Genomic DNA, 26,829 nt, shown 5'->3' with positions numbered 1-26,829 from the left:
TTTTCTCCGGGTGCTCCGGTTTCCTCCCACAGTCCAAAGATGTGCAGGTTAGGTGGATTGGCCATGCTAAATTGCCCGTAGTGTTCAGGGGTGTGTGGGTTATAGGGGGATGGGTGGGATGCTTCAAGGGGCGGTGTTGACTTGTTGGGCCGAAGGGCCTGTTTCCACACTGTAGAGAATCTAATCTAATCTAAAAAATTCCCCTGCCAGTTTTATATACCCTAAAAGAGCAGGCAGGACCTTGGATGAATGTTTTAGTCAAAAGACCACCTCCAACTACATGTTGCTCCCTCAGCATGGCATTCACGTTTCAGCCTTGAGCCCTAAGTTCAAAGTGTTACAATCTCAGCTGATGTGTCCAGAATCCAGAATGGTTTTATTTTTGCAATTTGTCAGTGTAATGGTCATTAATTCACTGAACATATTCAAAAGAGGCTGCCAATGTGCTTCTAAAAAAGGAACACGGGTTTATTAAGCAAAAGAAAAACAAGAAAACATTGACAATTTGGAAAGATCATAAAAACAGCAAAAGAAAGTTTCAAACCCTCTTTCTGAACTAACCAGGACAAGAGCTCTATCCCACTAAAGTGCCAATTCTGTCTTCACTTCAGCATTTCTTAGTGAACTGACAAGGTCACAAACATTTCCTTTCACCAATTTTTTTGTGCCTTCACCAGCTGCGATTCTCACTGAGAGACTCATAGACCTTTTTCTGATTTTGATTATGTTGATGGCACTAAGTGCTCAAGACTTTTCTTTTCCAGCTCTGATGGCCTGAGATTTCCACAAACTAAAGTTGTCCTCCTGCTGGAATGAACCTTCTGAACCTAACCTGCTTGTGACCCATGGTCACTTGTGTTTGCTGTGCATCTTAAAAGCTGAAGCCAACAGCGAGCCGAAACACACACTCATCAGGAAGCTTGTTAAATCATTTAGTTGAAGTCACATGCGTACTTGACTTTGACTTCATTAGAAATAAAATTCAACCTGTTTGGCTGTAAACCAAAGCCCTTTATACCTCAGAGTCCAAATTCCCAAAGCAATAACACATTGTAAACGTCTGTAATATGAACACACCACCGCTGGCTCTGAGAGTGTCACACAACCCAGATGGGGCACAGCAATTCGAACAAGAATCAGTGTTACAGCCAAACCTGATACCAATCTGATACAGAAGTCTGAAATGTAAGTAATTATTCAATTATTCAAGTTATCTCAGTGAGATTATAACCTTCCTGCATAGTCACGGTGGCTGAAGGTGCAGACTCAGTGCTAAATACTTAATGATGGAGTCCTGAGTTTGCTGTCACTACAATTGCAAAGGGTTGTACCCTCACCCCATACAGTCACCAGTGCCTGTGACAATACCTCTAGTGATGCCACAGGACTCGGATAATAGCTTCACTCGAATTTATTTGGTGGAGCAGCCTGCTGCCCCTAAAACAAATTGTAAAACTGCTGACTCAGAAGAGTACTCAAAGAGGGCCCTCCCTGCTTTTCATCTGCCGTCTCAGTAACTGCTGTACTCCCTCAGCTATTGGTGAGCCAGGAAGTGAGAGGGATGGTGAGAGGAGTGTGAATGGAATGCTGCGGGATGGAGGAGTGTGGGACGACGAGGAAGAAACAACAGCAAGGACACCCAGTATTGACATTGACGCTGACCTCCTGTTCTGTTGGTGGGAATTGAGTTGCTGTAATTACCGTTTAGTCCAAAGCTACCTCAGTCAAGCTACCCCCACCCCATGCCAGTTTCGCATAGCTCATTTTAAGTGGTTTGACAGACACACACACAAACGCACAAGGTAGGAAATGGATCAGAGCATACTGGATAGTAATAGTTGTTTGATGCTGGGGACCAGGGATTGGTCAATGTCTTTCTCTGTTAAATAAAGAAAGAAATAGGAGCAAGAGTAGTCCATCTGGTCTGTCGGGCCTGCTCTGCCATTCAGTAAGATCATGGCTGATCTTTTTTGTGGACTCAGCTCCGCTTAAACACACCATAACCCTTAATTCCTTCACTGTTCAAAAATCTATATGTGTCGTAAAAACACTCAGTGAAGTAGCTACAACAGCTTCACTGGGCTGGGAATCCCGCAGATTCACAACCCTTTGGGTGAAGAAGTTCCTCCTGAACTCACTCGTAAATCTGCTCCCCCCTTATTTTGAGGCTATGCCCCCTGGTTCTAGTGTCACCCGCCTGCTTCTCTCTTGTCTAATCTCTTCATAATTTTATATGTTTCTGTAAGATGCACCTCCCCCCATTCTTCTATAGTTCAATGAGTATAGTCCCAGTCTACTCAATTTCTCCTCATAAGCCTGCCAGTGGAAACAGCCTCCCTGCTTATATCTTATTTATTTCCCCCATAATTTTATATGTTTCTATAAGATTTTGCCCTCATTCTTCTAAATTCCAATGACTATAGCCCCAATCTACTCAATCTTTCCTAATCAGCCACCCCTCTCAATTCTGGAATCAATTTAGTGAACCTCCTCTGCATCCCCTCCAGTGTTAATACATCTTTTCTCAAGTAAGGAGACCAAAACTGTACATGGTATGGTCTCGCCAGCACCCTATACAGCTGCAGTATAGCCTATCTCTTTTTAAACTCCTTCTCTCTAGCAATGAAGGGCAATATTCCATTTGCCTTCTTAATTCCCTGCTGTGCCTGCAAACCAACTTTTTGTGATTTGTGCACAAGGACACCCAGGTGCCTCTGCACAGCAGCATGCTGCAATTTTTCACCGATTAAATAATTGCCCATTTTGCTGTTATTTCTACCAAAATGGATGGCCTAACTTTTACCAACATTGTACCCCATCTCGTCGACCCTTGCCCACTCATTTAACCAATCAGTTCCCTGCTATTTGCATTTTATTTTTCTCTTTGTACTTTCATGGATGTCCACGTACCCATCTCCAACACTGTCCATCAACTTGACTCAACCAGCATGAGGCATGGTAAGGTTGGCACTGACCTCAGGACTGGGGCAGCAACAGGATCTGATATTACAACATCCACTCTGTCCACTAGACCAATCACATTTTTCATTGCATTCTAGCTCATGCACCTCTTTGCTATGCGTTTTGCTTGTAACCTGCAGGTCTGTTTTGGTAATAGATATATCGTGTGAACAGACTTGAGTGCTGTGTGTCAAATGCTGCAACGTCCAGCAGTCTAGCTATGCACCAACGACATAATTGATCAGGTTATTTGTCTAATGACAAGGTGCACTGGCAAGTAACCTCACTAAGACATCCTTGATTGTACCTCGCTGCAGCAAGCATTGGAGAATGATCAAGGTAGGAGCTGTGACACATTTTCCCCACAATGCCGCCCCCCCCCCCCCCCAACCCCCCGCAAGCCTCGACACCATTACCAATGAGAATGATGAGGCAACCAAGCTTTTTCACATCTTTGGCCATTCTAATGCCCTCCTGACTGGCCTCCCATCATAACCCTACATAACCTGCCCATATATTAACTCTCACTACGTCTTATTTCCCTTACTTTTGGTGCAACTGTGTATCCACCCCCCCCCCCCCCCCAAGCTCATGTTCAAATGCTTCTGTAGCCTCACTTCTCCCTACTTCTGGACTTCCTCCAGCTTTAACAGCCTTGGGGATCTCTGTGTTGGTCAAGCCATGTCCTTTGTATATTCCCGATTTGTAATCACTTCACCATGGGTGATTGCAGCTCCAGGTACCTGGGCACTAAGTTGTGAAATTCCTGAATTAAACCTCTCTGATTGTTTCACCCTCATTTTGAGATGTTCCCTAAAACCTACCTCTTGAACACCATTTCTAAAGAAGGGTCCAGACCCAAAGCGTCAGCCTTCCTACTCCTCTGATGCTGCTTGGCCTGCTGCATTCATCCAGCTCTACACCTTGTTATCTCTTTAACACCAAAGTTTGTTTGATTGTTCTTCTGCTATCTTCTGACTCCCTTAATGGGACACTGTTGCCATATGGCTCATTTCAACAGTGAACAGTGCTGTTTACCTTGGGTGGTGGTGGTGCTTTGAAACGTGTCCTGGAGAAGAGGGAATTTTATTCGATAATGTGAATGTGCTGCAGGTTAAAATAATGAGATAAAAACACACTATTTTTCAAGAAAGTATATTGTTCATGCCTGCTCTTACTTATCTGAATTTACATGTATTTTGAGCTAGCTATGTTGGCGAAGAGAAGGGTGAATGAGCATAGCTGTTCTCCCTCAATTTAGTCTCTTGCTAACTGGACGCCTTATTCTCTCTAACTGTGTCACCATCCCAATGTCTTCTTTAAATAAGCTTCCTGAATGCATCTGTCCTGTCAAGATCTTGCTCCTCCCCTGAACCTCTGTATTTGTAGCCCAAAGCAAAAATTTATTGCTTGACACATTGGAGGAGCCTACATCAGCATGATGTGGAACTGTTGTGCTCTTTTAATGCCAAGGGTTTGCTGACCTCTGGTGGAATTTAGAAGGATTTCTCAGCAACTCTGCTGGGCGTTGTTTTAAGTCAGAATATTTATGTACAGTGCGTTCGCACGGCTTGCTCTTTCCCTATAATGTATGTGTGAATGTGATATGTGCATTTGGTATTCAGTGGAAGGAATATCATCTCTCTTAAACTGAATTATCTGTCATCACTTCAAACAATTGCAGAAAATTCAGTCAACAAGTACTGTGCATAGGTGCTGTTTCAATTTTATTTTTCTTATTACTAATTCACGGAAAGTGGGAATTGCTTTATTGCCCATTCCTAATTGCCCAGAGGGCATTCAAGAATCGGCAGCAATGCTGTGGAACACATGTAAACTAGATCAGGTAAGGATGGCAGATAGTGAACCAGATACATAATCTTTTCTTTAAACAATCATTATTACATGGTCACCATTAGACTAATTTTAAAATTTGTTTTATTGAATTCAGATTTCACCATTTGCCATGGTGGGACCTGAACACACATCCCCAGAACATGAACCTGGGACTCTGGATAACTAGTCCAATAACATTAGCACTACTTCACTGCCTCCTTTGGCTCTAGAAGATTTTCATTGCTTCACTGTTAGTGGCTGTAGCTGCCTAGGCCTTTAGCTCTGAATTTATTTCTACAAAACCTTACCACCTTTTATTCTACATTCAAAACTTGGGACCAAACCACTTGACGTTGCATTTTCTGATGTGACTTGACATCTGGCTTTGTCTGTTCATGCTGTTAAGTTATGTTGGGATGTTTTGCTGAATTAAAGGTGCTATATAATTGCAGATTGTTGCTTAGCACAGCTAGCGCACCTTGGGTATCTTATGAGGAGAGCTGGTAAACACAATAATGATGGTGTCTTACTGCTACTGTTCAAGTTTCCAGTTACTGCTTGTTGTGTCTGTTTGGACCCTCATGACCAAACCTGTGATTCATTGAAATGTTTTCTCTCCCATTTATCTAAAGAAGAGCATGTCATATTCAATCTGGTCAATGCTAACCCCTAAGATGTTGATAATGGATGATTTCAATGAGGTTAACGCCGTTAGGTGTTTAGGAGATGATGGTTAGATTCTCTCATTGAAAATGGTCATTTACTAGGCTCTTGAGTGGCACAAATGTTACTGAGGCCATAGATCATGTGAATGCAAGTTCATTTCTTCTATATTCTGTTGTTTTAAAAAATTGTTTACAACTTTGCTCCCGCGATTTCTAAAGCAGCTTCCCTCAAATTAAGCGATGGTAAAAACTGCCGTTGCTGGATAACACAGTGTGGAGCTGGAGGAACACAGCAAGCCAGGCAGCATCAGAGGAGCAGAAAAGCTTTCAGGTTGGGATCCTTCTTCAGATCTGAAATGTCAACTTTTCTGCCCCTCTGATGCTGCCTGGCCTGCTGTGTTCTTTCAGCTCCACACAGTGTTTACTCAAGTTAAGCTGCAGATGTCACTGTTGAACACAGAATACAGCACTGCACAGAACAATTAGTAACAACAGCAAACTTTCCCCCATTGAGAGTTGCGATCTATCGAGTGTGTGTGAAATGAATTCAGATCTGTTTTCTCAAAAGTAGAACCAAAAATGCTTTGAAACACCCAAAGGCAAACTATTGATGATATTTCAAGGCAACCGTAAATTAGAAATTTAACAGTTCTTGAGTGACTACAGAGTCAGGAAACAAAGCAGGGCTACTCGGAAATTATTGTCCTTGATGTGCTGGAGCTCCATTTTGAAGTATTTGTAAGTTTAGCTAGGTTTTCCTCTGGGAAGGGAGGCAGAGGAGCAAACAAAAGGGTCAGGATCAGGTGGAAGCGATTGTTTTAAGTGGCCAAGGAGAGCTGGAATGAGATAATGAGGATGGTAATTGGGGCGAGTAAAACAACAATAAAATCTTGCATTTATGGTGATTTTATTGCAGTAGAACATCCCAAGGCTCTTGACAGCAGTGTTATCAGAGGTAGAGTCATAGATGTTTTGATAGAAATTGCAGAGTTTGGGCCGAAGCAGAGGAACGCAGGAACACCAAGAATTTAGATTAGGAGTAGTCCAGAAGAAAAGCCAAAGTTGGAGGTTATAGAGTAAGGAAGGTGTGATAATTTTAAAATTCAAGTGCTTCTGGTCCAAGAGCCTGTGTGTCCCACAGGGGTAAAGGATTTTGGTGTGGGTTAGGAGACAGGTATCAGAGTTTTGGACCAACTTAGGTTTATGTATAGAGGTGCTTTGAGGTATTAACACCAGAACCAGTGCCAACACTTGGTGTCCAAATAAATAGAAATTCTGTTTATGATCAAAAGTTGTTCAGGTCTAGGACAACATTCCAGCGCAGTGCTGACAAAATGAGACACTGTCACGGATACAGTGTTTTGGGTGAATGTCTTCCCAAAGGTGGTCATGAACGACCCATTAATAATATTTTGAAGAAAGGCAGGAAATTCTTCCCAGGTTTTTGGTGGAGTTTAATTGTTCAACTAACATCGCGAAAAGACAGCGTGGAGCTGGAGGAACACAACAGTCCAGGCAGCATCGGAGGAGCGGGAAAGCTGATGTTTTGGGTCGGGACCCTTCTTCAGAGGTCCCGACCCGAAACATCAACTCTCCTGCTCCTCCAATGACGCCTGGCCTGCTGTGTTCCTCCAGCTCCACACTGTGTTATCTCCAGCATCAGCAGTTCTTACTATCACTAAAAGACATGCTCATGTTATTTATCACATTGTGTGATCTGGACGCATTAATTACTTGTGTTAGATTTCAATGTCAACTCCTCTACAGATTGCTTGTAAAGTGGATGTTGTGAAGTTGTGTAAAGTGCTATATAAATACAAGGCTTTATTTCTTTTGGCAAGTATCTTGAGATCTTTTTTCCATGTTAACATCCTGTATAAATACAGCTTAGTCTTCACCTATAGAATTATATCATCTATCACTATCTGCTATTCCTTTGCTTGTGTATTTTAATGTCCCCAGATTCCGCTGTATCAGTCGATTTCTGGTGTACTGGATAAATTAGTAGCATATCACCTTTATTCTATTGAATGTTGCCAATCAAAAGAAGTTCATCAGTTCATCCACCATCAGTTCCTGCTGCTCAAAACAGACCTTATCTACTTTGTAGAATCTTGCAGCATAGAAGGAGGCCATAATAATCCATTACGATTGTACTGCCTAGCTATCCAATTACCACTGCCTTCCCTTTCCCCAGAACCTATCTACCTAATTGTCTTTAATCATCTCCTGCAGTTTGCTATGAATTTAGCTCATTTGTCACTAATTCTGTGAGCCATTGTTTGTTAGATCTAATCTAGAGCCCCATGGAAATACATCCTAGTTTGGGATGGAGGGGAGGTGAAAGAGACAGCTTTGAGTGTGGGCACTTGGCTTGAGCGTGAGCCCTGGGTGCTGCGAACCCTAGTTTGACATATTCCCCCAGGTTTGACCTCCTGCCACAAACAGCCATATTGACAAAGGTGGGGGGGGGTCACAGTGACCACAAGAGAAAGCTGGGGGTGATGTTGGTCACTGTGGGGCAGGGTGTGGGTGGATGGGAGCGGCGCTGGCGATGGTGACGGCGGAGCAAGGTGGGGGTTTGGATAGGAATGGTGACCATGAGGCTGAGGGTGGGAGGCCAGCATTGCTGGAGCAGAGTGGGGGCAGGGGCGGCATCGGTGGAACAGTGTGAAGATGCGTGTGGGGCAGTGCTGGTGACTGTTGGACAGGTTGGGATTGAGGTTGTACTGATGACTTTCATGCTCATGGAAACAGGCTGCCCTGCGAACACTGGACCGAGGAACAACCAAGGTGTGGGGCGATCTCTTTAAATACATTTTTCAATTTGCAATGGTTCACTCGACCAGCTTTCCTTTTCCATCTTCCATATTTTCATCGATAAATAAAGTGCTGAAAGGAAAACAACAATTTAATTCTGTCTTTGCTTTCTCCTCCAGAGTTTAGTTGCAGCAATGTCTGGAAGTTTCATTTTGGTTGCTGGAGACTCCCGGACAATCTTGGAGACTTGGCAACCCAAGGCAGAGAAGGGTTGAAGGAGTATTTTCCACGGTGTGTTCAGGAGAATTTTCTTGTTAAGTATTTTTCTGCTAAGAAAGGAAGGAAGGATCACTGGACCTGTTTTTGGGGGGGTGAGGTTAATCAGACACGTCAAGTGATGTCAGGGGAACATTTGGGGGATGGTGATCATTATATCCTAAAATTTGAGTTTCCTTTGGAAAGGAACACAAAGCAATCCAGAGTAAAGTTACTTAACTGGGGAGGGCCATTTTCAGTGGGCTGAGAACAAGTCTGCCTTCAGTAAATTGGCAATCAGACATTGGCAAGCAAAGCCCTTATGACAATAAGCCTTTCTCCTGGCATGGCATCCTCTCAGCTTGGCGTGGCAGTCTTCTGATGGCATGTGACAGCCTGGCATGGTCTCAGCTTGTTCTCCCAGTCTTAAGGTGATTCCATAGTGATGTCCCAGCTTCATGATCCTTGAGATGAAGCCCGGTGCAGTCTGGAGCCAGGGCACAGTGTAGGCCGGAGGCTAGGTAGCAGCATGGTCGGGTTGGAAGAACGTTGTTCTGACCTTTTTATTCCAGCAATGCTGGACCTTTTATTTTTCTATTTCCTAAGATCTCGTAACCCAAAAACCTTTGTACCTGAGATGTGGCAACATACAAACTTTTCACTCAAAGCTAATTCGTTTCAATTATAAAGATGACTAGTGCGTGTACAGTCGAGGTATATTCCCACAAGAGAGATGATAATGCAATTAGAGTTGAAGCTCCCTGGGTAATGGAAGAGATTGGGAGTTAGATGATCTGCTAAATGTCAGTTTGATAGTGCAAGTGATAAGTAGACAGAATATACAACACTTAAAAGAAAAAGGAAATAAATATGGAGTATGAGAAGAGACTGGCAGCCAACATAAATGGGAGTTGAAAAATCTTCTGTATGAATAACCAACGAAGAAACCAGGCTGATTAGGGATCAAAGGTGGATCTACGCAGAAGGAAATAGCTGTGTTACTAAATGAATACTTTACATTGCCTTCACCAAAGGAGACGATCCTGCCAAAGTCATAGCAGAAGAGAAAACAGATGAGTCACAGGATGGACTAAAAATTGTTACAGAGGATGTGTTAAAAAGATGGTTAGTATTTTTGAGTTGTTACCAGGACTGGGAATGCAGCTGAAGCACCTGATAGAAGTAAGGGTGGGATTTTCAAATGACAGATGTTGTTCGAGGACTGGAGAATTGCAAATGTTACACACTTGGTACAAAAAGGGTGTGAAGGTAATTGCAAAACTGCAGTCAGTCAGTTAAATCTGGATGGTGGAGAAGCTTCTAAGAAACAATAGTGTAGGGCAAAATTGATAGTCACTTGATTAAGTAAAGTGTGGATTAAGTAATGACATCCAGTGTGTGGATTCATTAAAATGGCAGAGGGGTTTGATGAGCGTAATGCAGTTGATTTAGCGTACACTAACTTCCAAAAGTCATTTGATAAAGTGGTACATTACAGATTTTTTGGTAAAGTTGAAACACATAGAACAAAAGTGGTAGTGGCAGCTTGCACTTAGAACATAGAAAATAGAACAGTACAGCACAGAACAGGCCCTTCAGCCCACGATGTTGTGCCGACCATTGATCCTCATGTATGCACCCTCAAATTTCTGTAACCATATGCATGTCTAGCAGTCTCTTAAATGTCCCCAATGACCTTGCTTCCACAACTGCTGCTGGCAACGCATTCCATGCTCTCACAACTCTCTGTGTAAAGAACCTGCCTCTGATATCCCCTCTGTACTTTCCTCCAACCAGCTTAAAACTATGACCCCTCGTGTTAGCCATTTCTGCCCTGGGAAATAGTCTCTGGCTATCAACTCTATCTATGCCTCTCATTATCTTGTATACCTCAATTAGGTCCCCTCTCCTCCTCCTCTTCTCCAATGAAAAAAGTCCGAGCTCAGTCAACCTCTCTTCATAAGATAAGCCCTCCAGTCCAGGCAGCATCCTGGAAAACCTCCTCTGAACCCTCTCCAAAGCATCCACATCTTTCCTATAATAGGGCCACCAGAACTGGACGCAGTATTCCAAGTGCGGTCTAACCAAAGTTTTATAGAGCTGCAACAAGATCTCACGACTCTTAAACTCAATCCCCCTGTTAATGAAAGACAAAACACCATATGCTTTCTTAACAACCCTGTCCACTTGGGTGGCCATTTTAAGGGATCTATGTACCTGCACACCAAGATCCCTCTGTTCCTCCACACTGCCAAGAATCCTATCCTTAATCCTGTACTCAGCTTTCAAATTCGACCTTCCAAAATGCATCACCTCGCATTTATCCAGGTTGAACTCCATCTGCCACCTCTCAGCCCATCTCTGCATCCTGTCAATGTCCCGCTGCAGCCTACAACAGCCTTCTATACTGTCAACGACACCTCCAACCTTTGTGTCGTCTGCAAACCTGCTGACCCATCCTTCAATCCCCTCATCCAAGTCATGAATAAAAATTACAAACAGTAGAGGCCCAAGGACAGAGCCCTGTGGAGCACCACTCACCACTGACTTCCAGGCAGAATATTTTCCTTCTACTACCACTCGCTGTCTTCTGTTGGTCAGCCAATTCTGTATCCAGACAGCTAAGTTCCCCTGTATCCCATTCCTCCTGACCTTCTGAATGAGCCTACCATGGAGAACCTTATCAAATGCCTTGCTGAAGTCCATATACACCACATCCACAGCTCGACCCACATCAACCTTTCTAGTCACATCCTCAAAGAACTCGATAAGGTTTGTGAGGCATGACCAGCCCCTCACAAAGCCGTGTTGACTGCATTTAATCAAGCCATGCTCTTCCAGATGGTCATAAATCCTATCCCTCAGAATCCTTTCTAACACCTTGCAGACGACAGACGTGAGACTTACTGGTCTGTAATTGCCGGGGATTTCCCTATTTCCTTTCTTGAAAAGAGGAATTACATTTGCCTCTCTCCAGTCCTCAGGTACGACTCCAGTGGAGAGCGAGGATGCAAAGATCTTCGCAAGTGGCGAAGCAATTGCATTTCTCGCTTCCCAAAGCAGCCGAGGACAAATCTAGTCCGGGCCTGGCGACTTGTCAATCTTAATGTTTGACAAAATTTTCAGCACATCAGCTTCCTCTATCTCTATCCATTCCAGCATGCACACCTGCTCTACAAAGGTTTCATTCACTACAAAGTTCGTTTCTTTCGTAAAGACAGAAGCAAAAAAACTCATTTAGGGCTTCCCCTACCTCCTCAGACTCCACACACAAGTTCCCTATGCTATCCCTGATCGGCCCTACTCTTTCTTTGACCATTCTCTTATTCCTCACATAAGTGTAAAATGCCTTTGTGTTCTCCCTAATTCGTTCTGCCAAGCCTTTCTCGTGCCCCCTCCAGGCTCTCCTCAGACCATTTTTGAGCTCCTTCCTCGCCTGCCTGTAATCCTCTAGAGCTGAGCTTGACCCTAGCTTCCTCCACCTTATGTAAGCTACCTTCTTCCTTTTGACGAGAAGCTCCACCGCTCTCGTGAAGGTTGCTGACTGAGAAGAAACAGTTGTTTTGTTGATGGAAGAAAGTGTTATGGTGGCGTTTGCTAAGGATTGGCAGTGGGTATATGCTGATATGTTTTGAAGACATATCATTGACCTTGACTTGGCTGCATGAGGCATGACTTCAAAATATGCAGGTGAACAGTTACTTGGAAATATTGTGAACTGTGAAGATGAAATTTTTTGTTTTCTATTAATTTGTGAGATGTCGGCATCACTGGCTGGCCATCATTTCTTGCCTGTCCCTACTTGCCCCTTGAGAAGGTGGTGGTGAGCTGCCTTCTTGAACTGCTGCTGTCCACCTGCTGTGGGTTGACCCACAATACCATTATGGAGGGAATTCCAGGATTTTAACCCAATGACAGTGAAGGAGCGGTGATGTATTTCCAACTCAGGATGGTGAGTGACTTAGAGTGGAGCTTGGAGGTGGTAGTGTTCCCATATATCTGATGCCCTTGTCCTTCTACATGGAAGTGGTTGGAGGTTTGGAAGATGCTGTCTGAGGATGTTTGGTGAATCTCTGCAGTGCATCTTGTGGATAGTACACACTGCTGCTGTGTGGCGCGAATGTCACTTGCCACTTATCAGCCCAAGCCTGGACATTGTTCAGATCTTGTTGCATGTGAACATGGACTGCTTCAGTATCTGAGGAGTCACGTATGGTGCTGAACATTGTGCAATCATCAGTGAACATCCCCATTTCTGTCCTTATGATGGAGGGAAGGTCATTGATGAAGCAGCTGAAGATATTTGGGCCTAGGACACTACCCTGAAGAACTCCTGCAGAGATGTCCTGGAGCTGAGATGACTGACCTCCCACAACCACAACCATCTTCCTATGTGTCAGGTATGACTCCGACCACCAAAGCATTTGCCCCCTGATATCCATTGATTCCAGTTTTGCTGGGGCTCCTAGATGCCAGACTCAGTCAAATGCAGCCTTGATATCAAGGGCTGTCACTCTCACTTCACCTCTGGAATTAAGCCGTTTTGTCCATGATTGAACCAAGGCTGTTATGAGATCAGGAGCTGAGTGGCCCTGGCAGAACCCAAACTGGGCGCCACTGAGCAGGTCAATTCTGAGCAGGTGCTGCTTGAGAGTACTGTTAGTGACACCTTCCATCACTTTACTGATGATCGAGAGGAGACTGATGGGGGCAGTAATTGGCCGGATTGGATTTGTCCTGCTTTTTGTGTACGGGACATACTTGGGCAATTTTGCACATTGTCGGGTAGATACCAGGTTTGTAACTGTACTGGAACAGCTTGACAAGGGGACCCTCAAGTTCTGGAGCACAATTCTTCAGTACTATTGCTGGGATGTTGTCAGGGCCAGTAGCCTTTGCAGTGTCCAGTGTCTCCAGCTGTTTCTTGATATCGCGTGGAGTGAATCGAATTGGCTGAAGACTGGTATCTGTAATACTAGGAACCCTGCAGGAGGCTGAGATGGATGTTCGGCACTTCTAGCTGAAGATTGCTGCGCGTGCTTCAGCTTTATCTTTTACACTGATGTGCTGGGCTCTTCCATCATTGGGGATATTATTGGAGACTTCTCCTCCAGTGAGTTGTTTAATTGTCCACCACCACTCACCACTGGATGTGGCAGGACTGCAGAGCTTAGATCTGATCCGTTGGCTGTGGGATCGCTTAGCTCTGTCTGTCACTTGCTGCTTTCACTGCTTGGTGTGTAAGTAGTCCTGTCTGGGGATGAGCTTGATACCTCATCTTCAGGTCTGCCCGATGCTGCCCCTGGCATGTGCCCTCCTGCACCCTCCATTGAACCAGCGTTGATCCCCCTGACCTGATGGTAATGGTTGAGTGGGGGATATGCCGGGCCATGAGGTTACAGATTGATTGGAGTACAATTCTGCAGTTGTTGATGGCCCACAGCGCCTCATGGATGCCCAGTCTTGAGTTGCTAGGCCTGTGCAGAGTCTGTCCCATTCAGCACGGCGGTAGTGCCACACAACACGATGGAGATTGTTCTCAATGTGAAGGCGGGACTTCAGCTCCACAAGGACTGTGCGATGGTCACTCTTACTGATACCATCATGGACAGGTGCAACTGCAGCTGGCAGATTGGTAAGGATGAGATCAAGTATGTTTTTCCCTCTTGATGGTTCCCTCACCGTCTGCTGCAGACCCAGCCTAGCAGCTATGTCCAGTCGGACCTGACTGGCTCGATCAATAGTCCTACTGCTGAGCCACTGTTGGTGGTGGACATTGAAATCCCCCACCCAGAATACATTTTGTATCCTTGCCATCCTTAGTGCTTTCTCTAAGTGATGTTCAACGTGGAGGAGTACTGCTTCATCAGCTCAGGGAGGACGGTATGTGGTAATCAGGAGGTTTGCCCGTGTTTAACCTGAAGCCATGAGACTTCATGTGGTCTGGAGTCAATGTTGAGGACTCCTAGACCATCACCCTCTGGGCTGTATGTTACTGTGCTGCCCCCTCTGCTGGGTCTGTGCTGCTGGTGAGACAGAATATATCCAGGGATTGGGATGGTGGGGTCTGGGACGTTGTCTGTAAGGTATGATTCTGTGAATATGACTGTCAGTCCATTGCTTAACTAGTCTGTGTGAGACACCTTTCCTAATTGTGGCACTAACCCCCAGATGTTAGTGAGGAGGACTTTGCATGGGCGACAGGGCTGTTTCTGCTGTTGCCTTTTCTGGTGCTTAGGTCGATGACAGGTGATCCATCCAGTTTCATTTCTTTATGACTTTGTAGCAATTGGTACAACTGAGTGGCTTGCTAGATCATTTCAGAAAGCAGTTGAGAGTCAACCACATTGCTGTGGGTCTGGTGTCAGATGTAGGCCAGACCAGGTAAGGGTGGCAGATTTTCTCCCCTGAAGGGCATCAATGAACTAGATGGGTTTTTTCCAACAATCAACAATGATTTCATGGTGATCAGTAGATTCTTAATTCCAGATATTTTGTTGAATTCAAATGCCACCATCTGCTGTGGTGGGATTCGAAGCCAGGTTTGCAGAACATCAGCTGGGTTTCTGGATCAGTAGTCTAGTGATAATACCACTAGGCCACCGCCTATCCCAAGAGAAACTTAGAGGACATAGATAGACTGGTGGAATGGGTGAATATATGGAAGATACAATTTAATGCAGAAAAGCGTGAAGTGATTATGAAAGGTGAATGATCATACAGTTATAAAAGGGGTGTAGAAATAGAGAGACCAAGGAGGTATATGTGCAATAAGTCATGGGAGGTGACAGGATAAGTTGGGAAAATGCACAGAAAAGACATATGGAGGGTCCTGGAGAATGTAAAACAGAGGCATAGAAAGCAAAAGCGAGGAAATTATGATGAACTTTTATAAACTACTCTACCCTAAAGTACTGCTCAGCCTCAGTTGGAGTACTGCATCATAAGACCATAAGACCAGGAGTGGAAGTAAGGCTATTCGGCCCATCAAGTCCACTCCGCCATTTAAATCATGGCTGATGGGGATTTCAACACCACTTCCCTGCACTCTCCCCGTAGCCCTTGATTCCTTCTGAGATCAAGAATTTGGCGATCTCTGCCGTGAAGGCATTCAACGTCCCGGCCTCCACTGCACTCTGCGGCAATGAATTCCACAAGCCCACCACTCTCTGGCTAAAGAAATGTCGTCTCATTTCAGTTTTAAATTTACCCCCTCTAATTTTAAGGCTGTGCCCACGGGTCCTAGTCTCCCCGCCTAATGGAAGCAACTTCCTAGCGTCCACCCCTTCTAAACCATACATTATCTTGTAAGTTTCTATTAGATCTCCCCTCAACCTTCTAAACTCTAAGAGTACAATCCCAGGATCCTTCGCCGTTCATCATATGTTAAATCTACCATTCCAGGGATCATCCGTGTGAATCTCCGCTGGACACGCTCCAGGGCTAGTATGTCCTTCCTGAAGTGTGGGGCCCAAAATTGGACACAGTATTCTAAATGGGGCCTAACTAGAGCCTTATAAAGCCTCAGAAGTACATCGCTGCTTTTATATTCCAACCCTCTTGAGATAAACGACAACATTATATTCGCTTTTTTAATTACGGACTCTACCTGCAAGTTAACCTTCAGAGAATCCTGGACCAACAGTCCCAGATCCCTTTGTACTTCTTTCTGCAGTTTCCCCACCTCCTCAGTACTACCTGCCTGTCCACCTACCTTCATATCATCGGCAAACTTCGCCAAAATGCCCCCAGTCCCTTCATCCAGATCATTAATATATAAGGTGAACAGCTGTGGCCCCAACACCGAACCCTCGTCACCGGTTGCCATTCTGAAAAAGAGCCTTTTATCCCAACTCTCTGCCTTCTGTCAGACAGCCGATCCTCAATCCAAGCCAGTAGCTCACCTCAAACACCATGGGCCTTCACCTTGCTCAGCAGCCTCCCGTGAGGCACTGTATCAAAGGCCTTTTGGAGGTCTAGATAGTTAACATCTACTGGGTTTCCCTGGTCTAACATACTTGTTACCTCTTCAAAGAATTCTAACAGGTTTGTCAGGCACGACCTCCCCTTACTAAAACCATGCTGATTTGTTTTAATCTGACCCTGCACTTCCAGGAATTTAGAAATCTCGTCCTTGACAATGGATTCTAGAATTTTACCAACTACCGAGGTTAGGCTAATTGGCCTATAATTTTATATCTTTTGCCTTGATCCTTTCTTAAACAAGGGAGTTACAATTTTCCAATCATCTGGTACTTTCCCTGACTCCAGTGACTTTTGAAAGATCACGACCAAAGCCTCCGCTATTTCCTCAGCCACCTCCCTCAGAACTCTAGGATGTAGCCCATCGGGGCCAGGAGATTTATCAATTTTTAGACTCTCTAGCTTTTCTAGCACTTTCTCTTTTGTAATGCCTACTGTACTCAACTCTGCCCCCTGGCTCTCCCTAATGGTTGGCATACTACTCCTGTCTTCCACTGTGAAGACTGACGCAAAGTACTTATTAAGTTCTTCAGCTATTTCCTTATCTCCCATCACTAACCTTCCAGCATCAATTTGGAGTGGCCTAACGTCTACTTTTGCCTCTCGTTTGTTTCTGATGTATTGAAAGAAGCTTTTACTATCATTTCTAATATTACTAGCTAGCCTACCTTCATAGTTGATCTTCTCCTTCCTTAATGCTCTCTTTGTTATCCTCTGTTACATCCGATTTTACCATTACATCCGATTTTGCCTTCTCTCTTTCAAACTGCAGACTGAACTCTACCATATTATGATCGCTGCCTCCTAAGTGTTCCCTTATTTCAAGGTCTTTTATAAAGTCTGGCTCATTACATAGCACTAAGTCCAGAACAGCCTGCTCCCTTGTGGGCTCCATCACAAGCTGTTCCAAAAAGCCATCCTGCAAACATTCCATGAATGGTCTTTCTTTGGATCCACCAGCAACATTATTCACCCAATCCACCTGCATACTGAAGTCCCCCATGATCACCGTGACCTTGCCTTTCTGACATGCCCTATATATTTCTCGGTGCATCTTGTGCCCCTGGTCCTGATCACTGTTAGGAGGTCTGTACATAACTCCCATTATAGTTTTTTGCCTTTGTGGTTCCTCAATTCCACCCACACAGACTCCACATCTTCTGACCCTATGTCATTTAGTGCCGTAGATTTAATTCCATTCTTAACTAACAAGGCAACCCCACCCCCTCTGCCCACCTCCCTGTCTTTTTGATATGTTGTGAATCCTTGGATATTTAACAGCCAGTCCTGAGCTCCCTGCAACCATGTCTGTGTGATGCCTACCACATCTTAACCATTCAAGAGGATTTGTGCTGTTAATTCATCTACTTTGTTGCGAATACTATGATCGTTTAGATAAAGTGTCTTAATGCTAGCTTTCTTATCATTATTAGAGATATTGGAAATCCCAAGATGTCTTAAGCTATCCTACCTTTTTGCTGTATTCCTAGTCTGCCTCGAGCTTAAATCCATCCGTACGCATGCTATCCTATTGCTTATCTTTCCATTTAACTCCATACTCCCTGTCTCTTTCACTTTCCCTTCCCCTCCGACTCACTAGTTTAAAGTCCTACTGAGGACCCTATTTATCCTTTTCGCTAGAACACTGGCTCCAGATCGGTTCAGGTGGAGACTGTCCCAATGGTACAGATCCCCCCGGTTCCAAAACTGATGCCAATGCCCCATGAAATGGAATCCCTCTTTCCCACACTAATCCCTTAGCCACGTGTTTACTTCCCTAACTTACTTTTCCCTATGCCAATTGGCACGTGGCTCGGGCAGTAATCCGGAGATTATGACACTTGAGGACCTGTACTTCAATTTCTTTCCTACTGCTTAATAATCCCTGAACTGGTCCTCTTTGCCTCTGTTGTTAGTCCCAACGTGGACCACAACAACTGGATCCTCCCCCTCCCGCCCCAATATCCTTTCAACCCGGTCGGAGATGTCCCGCACCCTGGCACCGGGCAGGCAACACACCATGCGGGACTCCCGATCCGGCTTGCATAGGATACTATCTGTCCCTCTAATTATAGAATCCCCTGTAACAACTACCTGTCTTTTTGCTCCCCCGCCTTGAATGACCTTCTGTGCCACGGTGCCATGGTCAGCTGGATCATCCTGTCCACAGTCCTTTTCCTCAACCGTACAGGGAGCAAGAATCTCATACCTGTTGGTCAAGGTTAGGGGCTGAGGCTCCTGCACCCCTGAGCTCAGAATCCCCCTACCTACCTCACTTACATTCACACCTTGTCCCTGAACACTTTCTGAATTTGAATTATTTAATCTACCGGGTGTGACTGCCTCCTGAAACAAAGTGTCCAGGTAACTCTCCCCCTCCCGGATGTGCCGCAGAGTTTGAAGCTCAGATTCCAGATCATTTACTCTGATCCGGAGTTCTTCCAGCAACCAACACTTGCTGCAGACGTCGTCGCTGCCTTTCACAATGGGATCGGCCAGCTCCCACATCATACAGCCACAGCACATCACCTGTCCAGCCATTACTACTTATTCAGTTAACTTTTACAACTTATGTATTAAATGCTTTCTAGTACTTCTCTGCTACACTCTTTTTCAATTAAGCAATTAAACTTTTAATCAATTAGACAATACACAAGGATATAAATTGAAAAGCCTTACCTTAACAACACACGAGAGTCCTTCCCGGTTAGAGCTCCCGCTCTTTCTGCTGCAGGAACAGGAATGGAGGGCTCCGACAGTCAAGGTAGGTATTTGCTAATCTTTAAAGCAGAGATTCACCCACCTGTAGGCCTCTGATTGACCCTCCCGCTCTTCCTGCTGTGAGTCTGTGGACTTTTAATTAGGTTAGAGGAGGAGGGAGGGAGGCCCTACTGTGTAGGACCTGGGGCTTCGAAGTAAGTGTTTAAATAATGGTTGCTTACCTTCCCAACTGCCTCTCGGCTCCGACTTCACTTCTGCCCGGCTCCCGCCGCTCTCCGCTGAAGAAAAGCATCTCCTGGACATCACACTTTCAGAAGAATGTGTGAAGACTTTAGACAGGGTGCAGAAAAGAGCAGGGAGCCCAACGATGAGGGATCTGGTGAAGTGGCTAGATTGGAGAAGCTGGAGTTGATCCCCTTAACAGATCAAAAGTCAAGAGGGAAGTGAGTTGCCAGATTTTTGAAATTTTGAGGAGTTGGGCCGAGAAGAAAGAGTAAAACTGTTCCCACTGGCCAAGTAACAGATGCCAAGAAATAAGGCAAATGGCACAAGAAGTAATGGATTGTTTTTCACATATGTGACAAATGGTTAGGATCTGGAATGGTTTACCTGAAAGAATGGTGGAGACAGAGTCACTTGGGAGTTTTAAAAAGGAATGAATAAAGGGAAAATGCTTGCAGGGCTATAGGGAAAAGACAGATTTGCAAGACAAGCCGAGAAGTCTTGCAGAGAGCTGGCATAGATATATCAGCCTGGATGGCTTCCTTCTGTGTTGCAATCGTTTTATGACTTCTGATTCTATTCAAGTCCTGAGAACTTCTGCATTAATCCTCTGTGTTCCCGCTGGGACAACCCATTATGTCCATTTTTTTTCCCCAATTTGCCTCAATCCACCAGCTGATCAGCTGCTTCAAAGGGGAATAAGAGCCACTACTACTTGTGCTGATGACATCTGTTCCCAGTTGGACTGAGTCTATCGTGCCATTATGTCCACACCAGTAGTCTTCCTTGATATTTTTCAAGTGTGTTTCCAATTCTAATTCAGAATTTACTGTTAAATCTGCTTCTACCCCAGTGTTTTTTTTAATTTTAGTCGTCTTTCGTTACGACTTCCGTGGCACTTGCAGCTGAGATTAACTCTACCTTTGTTTAATCATGAGAAATTACTTGTTGCTCAGATGCTGCAACCACTTAACCTCCATGACTTGGGCCTCTCTCACTGCTGCGCTGCTTCTGCAACATCCCCGGGCACTGCCCCATCCTCATAATCGCACCTCAGCACCAAAAGGGGTTCAGCCTACATTCCCTCACTGCTCCCACCCTTTGGCTCCTTTCCCAATTGCCTCCACTGCTGCAACCTATGATTTTTCCACACCATTATCAATAAATGAAAATGATCTTCTCCATACTGCATTTTTCAAATGCCTTTTAAATGTTGTGATCGTACCAGCCTCCACCACTTCCTCTGGCAACATTTTTCGTACATCCACCACCCTTTCCAGAATAAGCTTCCCCTTAGGTCCCATTTAAATCTTTCCCCTCTCACCCTAAACCTATGTCCTGTATTTTTGGATTCCCCTAACTTGGAGAAAAGATATTGGCTATTCACCCTATCTGTGCCTCTCATGACGTCATCCCTCAGCCTGTGACATTCCGGGGAAAATAGCCCCAGCCTCCCTCTAGAGCTCAAACCTTCCAACCCTGGCAACATCCTTGTAAATCTTTTCTGAAATCTTTCAAGTTTCACCACATTCTTCCTATAGCAGAGAGACCAGAACTAAATGCAGTATTCCAAAAGTAACCTAATCCATGTCCTGTACAGCCGCAACACGACCTCCCAACTCCTATTGTGAAGGAAATCATGAGTGATACCGGACTCAAAATGTCACTGACAGAGTTAGCACCTGAGATCACAGATCTCTTTTTTGTTTTCGGCTACTACTAAGACAGCAACAGTGGTGTAGAGCTGGAGGCATAGTAGGAAAGATCAGTTAAGGGCAGCAGATTTCCTTCTCTATTCTAATTAGGTTTTTTAAAAAATAAACAGTCTAACACCTTAATCGATTTTTACTCAAATGTTTCAGTTGTTTTTAACCCGAATTCAAGTTGTCAAAGAGCCATGGTCTTGCGTTGGAGTTTGTTTGTCCGAAATCTCATTCCCTGCGTTAATGATCCTGGCTTCTGGATCACAAAGCGAACATCGCCATTATGCCAGCATGCATGTGACTACAATTTTCCACCTGACTGCTAGAGTCTCTGGCTCCATAAAGGGACAAAAACAGATTAGGTGCAATAGATTGAAGCCTAAAGCTGTATTCAATCTTTTGGGTCTGCAGGCTGGCCTAAATGTACATTTTCTGCTTGGTTACCCAATAAACTGTTTAAATTGTAATAATTGTTTACTTCAATAGCACTTTCCCTAATAAACCCTGAATTTTGGACATGGAGTAGCACTTTATAAAGATTATTTGTCCAACCAACTTGTATGGTTCATTTAATTTTGTGATAAAACCTAATGTGTGAGATGGTTCATTTAGTGGTGTTTGTGTAGTAAGAGAACCAAGTGTTGTTTTAAATTTCCAAAGACACAAAAAAGGGAATATAACGCTGGGATCTGAACTTTGACAATGGCTTAAAACAAGACCAAGGAAGACATAGGCCCAACAGCAAATTTCATGACATCTGAACTTCCTAAAGCACTTTATGGCCTACAAGGTAACATTGATACGTAGTCAGTACTGTCATGTTGGAAATTTGGCAGTAAGTTTGCAGACAGGAAGGTCCAGAAGCAACATTGTGATAACTGTGGTGTGTGTTGGCAGTCATACATGGTCTGCTGTGTGTGAGGGTCGTCACTTTCTGGTCCCACAAGAAGAGTCTTGTAGAGTGAACAAGATGCAGTTTATTACATCTGGTCAACTATTTTCAGGCAATAACAATAGGCTTGACATTACTACAAAAACTGTCGGAAGGATTTGCCCTGGGTATGCCTCCAGCAAGATCCTATTTTACCTTCCAATTGTCCTCATGACAGTATCACAGTGAGTGGTGCTTATTAATTTAACTAATATTAACACTTTTTTTGAAAGATGTAAAACACATTCCCCACCTCTGTCTCTCCAGCAATTTCCATTTTTGTTTCAAATTTCCACAATGTCAGTTCTTTGTTTGTTTTATTTTTCTGAAGAACTCCAAATGTGTGCTCGTGTGTATTATTCAGTGTCCGGGCTATTTCTGTTGCCAGGACTTCGTAGTGTGATTAGGTTTTAAAAACAACTTTAAAGATTTTTACTTTGAAGGAATGGTGATTCTCCATAGTTTGCAGCTATTCTGGAGGGTTTCTCACAATTTCTGGAGCATTCCCACACTTCCTTGGCTGTAGTGGGGGATTTTCCAATTGTAATTTTCATGTTAGACAGGAGCAGATAATTTATTTAAATTGCCCAACCCTTATCTACTTTAAACAACTGGGTATGTGATTTCCCTGGCTCTCCACTTTCGGATTTTGCCAGTGTCTCTTTAGGCTTTGTTGATTCTGTGTCTTTCTCTGGCTGTGCCTTGTGATATTTGCTCACTATGGCAACAATGCCCAATCTGAGCGATAACTTATTTTTAAAATTCTGATCCTTTCAGCCTGAATGACCATGCTATTAACATCCCCTCTTTGAGCCAAGGGCTTATGGTTTTGATTCATTCAACCTCCAACATTCGTACCCTCCAACCCCGGCTTCCCCATTCAGCCTTACAGTGACAGATTTCTTCTGCTCTAACACATCCTCTCTCCGGTCTGAAATGCTTCCTCTGCCATTCTGTGAAGTATTCTTCAGTGCTGGATTCTGCCACAGTCTTTGGGGGCTTTGCTTTTCTTGGCAATTGGCAATATCTGTTTCCTTAAAGGTTTTCTGAATTCCCAGACTGCTGCCTTGTTGGTGCTGGTGTAGCTAAATAAATACTTCTGATCTAACACTGATCACCGTATTGTGTTTGTTGTCAGCGATATCTTACAATGTTTAGGGACTCACATGGACTAGTGTGTACAAGGGTAGCCAGCTTCTGGCCTAACAAGGACATTGACAGAGCAATGAAGGCTAGGATGGCTAACACCTTAGCTACTGAAAAAATTGCTCCTCATGTCTTTTTTAAAATCTTTCTTCTCTCATCTTAAAAAATGGCCCCTACTTGCAAATTCCCCCACCTGCGGGAAGAGATACCTGCCATCCACCTTATTTATAGCCCTCATGATTTTATAAACTTCTTTAAGGCCACCACTTGTAGAATAAACAAAATGTGGTTTATTGTATTTCTGCATCTACTTACATGTTATAAGAATAGACTATATGTCACTATAAAGACCTTTTGAGAGGACCTAGCATTGGATCTGCCTCCCACAAGATTCTCCTGCACTGTCTCTGCAAGTCCTCATCTCATAATCACAGTGGGTGATGCCTGTTGCATTTAATTAAGTATTAACCCTTTCAGACCTGCTTCCAATTGGAATGAACAGATAATCTGTTTCCAAGATTTTGGTGAAGGGAGAACTCCCTGGTTTGATTTAACCATTAATTCAATGAATAAAGCCTCTGAGGTTGAACAACAGCCTTCAAGCTGAGTATTCTGCACACTGTAATGAATGTCTTAACCCTTCATGAGACTTTCAGACCCTGAAGCCAATTTTGATCATTTGGGGGAAGTATTGGGGAACCCAGCTGTTTCTTCAGCTTGCCTTTCACTGGTAGGCAAGCTGCTGGTACAACATGCCCTCCTGCATGCCAGCTTGCCAATTAGAAGGTGAGAAATGATTTGCAAGTTCTTCAGGGCTGGAGCAAGGCCCCACCAGGATTATGATATTTTCAGACCCAGTGGTGAAGATGCTGAAGCAGCAGAGGAAGAAGGTCCTCATTCTTTGAACAGGTTGGCACTTGCCAAGGTGAGTTAATAAGTGGTTTCCAGGAGAGGTGACACACCCTGTGACTATCAGCAGCACTCACCTCAGATCCGAGCTAGGGTGCTTGAAAGGAGACGAATATTCAGTGGCTCCAACGACCTTTGGAAAGCCCTGTGGCCTTAAAGAGAGCAACAGTAGCACTCTCGACCCTGACTCAGCCAGTGTGTGTTTAAGTCTCACTGCAGAGACAGGAGGACAGCAGTGAAGATTGAAACTCACTGAGATTAATGAGCGAATGCTACAGATGGTATCTCTCCCAATGAATCTTTAAGCCAAGGCCCCATCTGCTTGGACAGGTAGAAGGAAAATATTCCATGGCGTTACTTCGAAGGTGACCAGATGATATCTCAGTGGTGTCCCTGCCAGTATTTTAGATGCTCTTTGTACAGCAGTCCAGTTGCTCCCTTATCCCAGTTCTATTCCCACTGCCCTACAGGTCCAAATTCCTTTTGGAATCATCTCTGCTTCTACCACTCAGGCAGCTGGAGGTGTACAAATGTTCCTCCTCTTGCTCCCTATGCACCAATGCTGGGAATAGTCAATCTTTTGCCCAGAGTTCTTGTACCATCATGAAATAGGAATACCTTCTCTGTTACATTCAGAAGGATGGTGCATCTTTGAAATCCTCTTCCCCAGAGTGTTCCCAGGTTGAGTTTATTCAGGTCTGGGGTTGATAAGGGGTTGGACTCCAAGTTGATGGAGGGTTGTGGGGTTTGGGCTGGAGAATGGAGTTGAGGCTAACGATCAGACACGATCACACTGAGTGGTGAAGCAGACTCCAAAACATCTCTTTTCTGCTCCTGGTTCTTGCGGTCAGCAGTGACTGCATTTCAGAAGTACTTTTTAATTGGCTGTAAATTGCATTGGAATTTCAGGCAGGCTCATTTGTTATTCTGTCCCACGGGAAAAAAAACAGAAGCCTTTCGAAAGCTGGGTCACCAGTTCTGTTCAGTGACCTTCACGGGTCACTGAACCTTAACTCGGTGCAGTCTGCCGATAATTCTGGGAGACAGCGGAGCTGTCAAGTTAATCAAAGCTCACTCTGAGCCCCAGTAATGAAGTTGAAAGGAGTCCATTAATAAACACTGACGTGTCACTGAGCCGGCCATTAGCCTGAGCAGCGGTAGGGAACCGCGTTGCTCACTTAAGCTTGTGGGTGCTACCTGACCCGAGTGCACTGTACAGTGTGACGGCTTAGCGCTGCACTACTGCAGTGCCGTTAGAAAGCTCCGCTTATTATAAACTGCTGACAAGCAAAATCACTTCCATCTTGGTCATTAATCGTTAAAACGCGAAACCAGAACTCGAACGGGATTTTTGTTTTAAAGAGGAAACATATTGCGATGAAATGTCAGGTTGTATCAAATGTTAAGGGAGAGTGTTTGGTAAAACCCTGCGTGTTCACCAGCTGCTCAGTTCCTCTGTGGTCGCCTCAGCCTCTGTTTGATTACAGAGTCAGTGCAGGAGCAAATCCCTTCATTGTCAGAATTTGACATCCTGAGGTTTTAGTCCAGCGACACTATGAGTCCCTCAGATATGTGTCAGCTAACGTTCAATGGGTAGCTCTCTGCTTTCTCAGGCACTAGTTTGGATCACTTTGGAGCACCAAAGTTTAAGTTGAATCTCCAGGGTAGTCTGGAGGACTGGCTGCAATGTCATTAAAAAAAAAATTGAGGCGTTTAAAGCGAGGACCCTGTTTGCCAGAGAGCACAAAATCCTGGCTGACACTCCAGGGAGTGCTGCACTGTTGGACGTGTCAATTTTCAAAGACGTTACACGGAGTTGTCCCACTAGGTAGCCCTTGAAGAGGAGCAAGGGCTGTTCTCCCCATTGCCCAAGTGGGAATATACATCACACCTATCATTCGGGGCCTGTAGAACTGCACTGGGACTCTGGAAGTAGTTTCTCAGCCACTGGGAGGAGAACGTTGTCATGCTGTTCTCTGAGGCAAGCAATGGGGAGAATTCACTGCACTTACAGCAAAGTGTCCCTTTGTGAATATCTTAAAATCACAACATAACAGCCACCCGAAGGGATAAAGGAAATCAGAATAATATTCCAGAAGAGCCATACTCTCCGTGACACCCTAGTTTATTTCTCAGTTCCTCCCTCATGTGTCTCCTCCTCTAAATATCCCCTCCATTTTCTAAGGCACAAGTGCAGGAATTGCACATTTATCCTTTTGCCTCCTCCCTTTTCACTAACACTCCTCCCAGGTGAAGTAATGAGCTATTTCTTGTCCTTCCCATACAATCTCCTGTCCTCACTGCTAACTATGTGGTGTCCTCTACAGTTGGGGTTGGGGCCTTTGGGTGCTAATGCGCACTGGGTGATCACTTTATGCAACTCCTCCTACTCAGCCTTCAAAACCCTGACCTCCCTGTCACGTGAACATCCCACCTTGTTCCCAATTTGATCTGTCAGTCCTCGGCCTGCTTCAGTGTTCCAAGTAGTGGTGACCAGGACAACCTCCTGGACTCAGCACTGAGTTCAGCAAATTCCAATCATAACTCCTGTCTCTGTCCTGTTCTAGGTGTTTAGTGTCACTGGATTGGTCTTAACTTATTTCCTTCTTTATTTTTTAATCCTACATGGGGATACATCCTTTGTCCCCCTCACTGTACCTGTCAACAGTCTGCTTTTGCATCAAAAGATTCTCTGTGATTTAATCTTACCTACCCTCAATCCCATCACAGTCTTTCC

At 44.5% G+C, this 26,829-nt stretch overlaps 1 long non-coding RNA gene across 1 annotated transcript in view; it reads left to right on the top strand.

Moving 5' to 3' along the window:
- Window positions 1–1,063: 1,063 nt before the first annotated feature.
- Window positions 1,064–26,829, top strand: part of LOC125455894 (uncharacterized) — a 69,401-nt gene continuing 43,635 nt past the window's right edge. The window contains exon 1 of the long non-coding RNA XR_007248335.2: window positions 1,064–1,185. This is a non-coding gene — a long non-coding RNA (uncharacterized LOC125455894). The remainder of the gene's footprint in view (window positions 1,186–26,829) is intronic.

Source organism: Stegostoma tigrinum, chromosome 10 (assembly GCF_030684315.1).
Source record: "Stegostoma tigrinum isolate sSteTig4 chromosome 10, sSteTig4.hap1, whole genome shotgun sequence".
Classification (NCBI taxonomy): Eukaryota; Metazoa; Chordata; class Chondrichthyes; order Orectolobiformes; family Stegostomatidae; genus Stegostoma; species Stegostoma tigrinum.
Note: the sequence above shows the minus strand (reverse complement) of the source record. Positions and strands in the feature narration are given on the sequence as shown.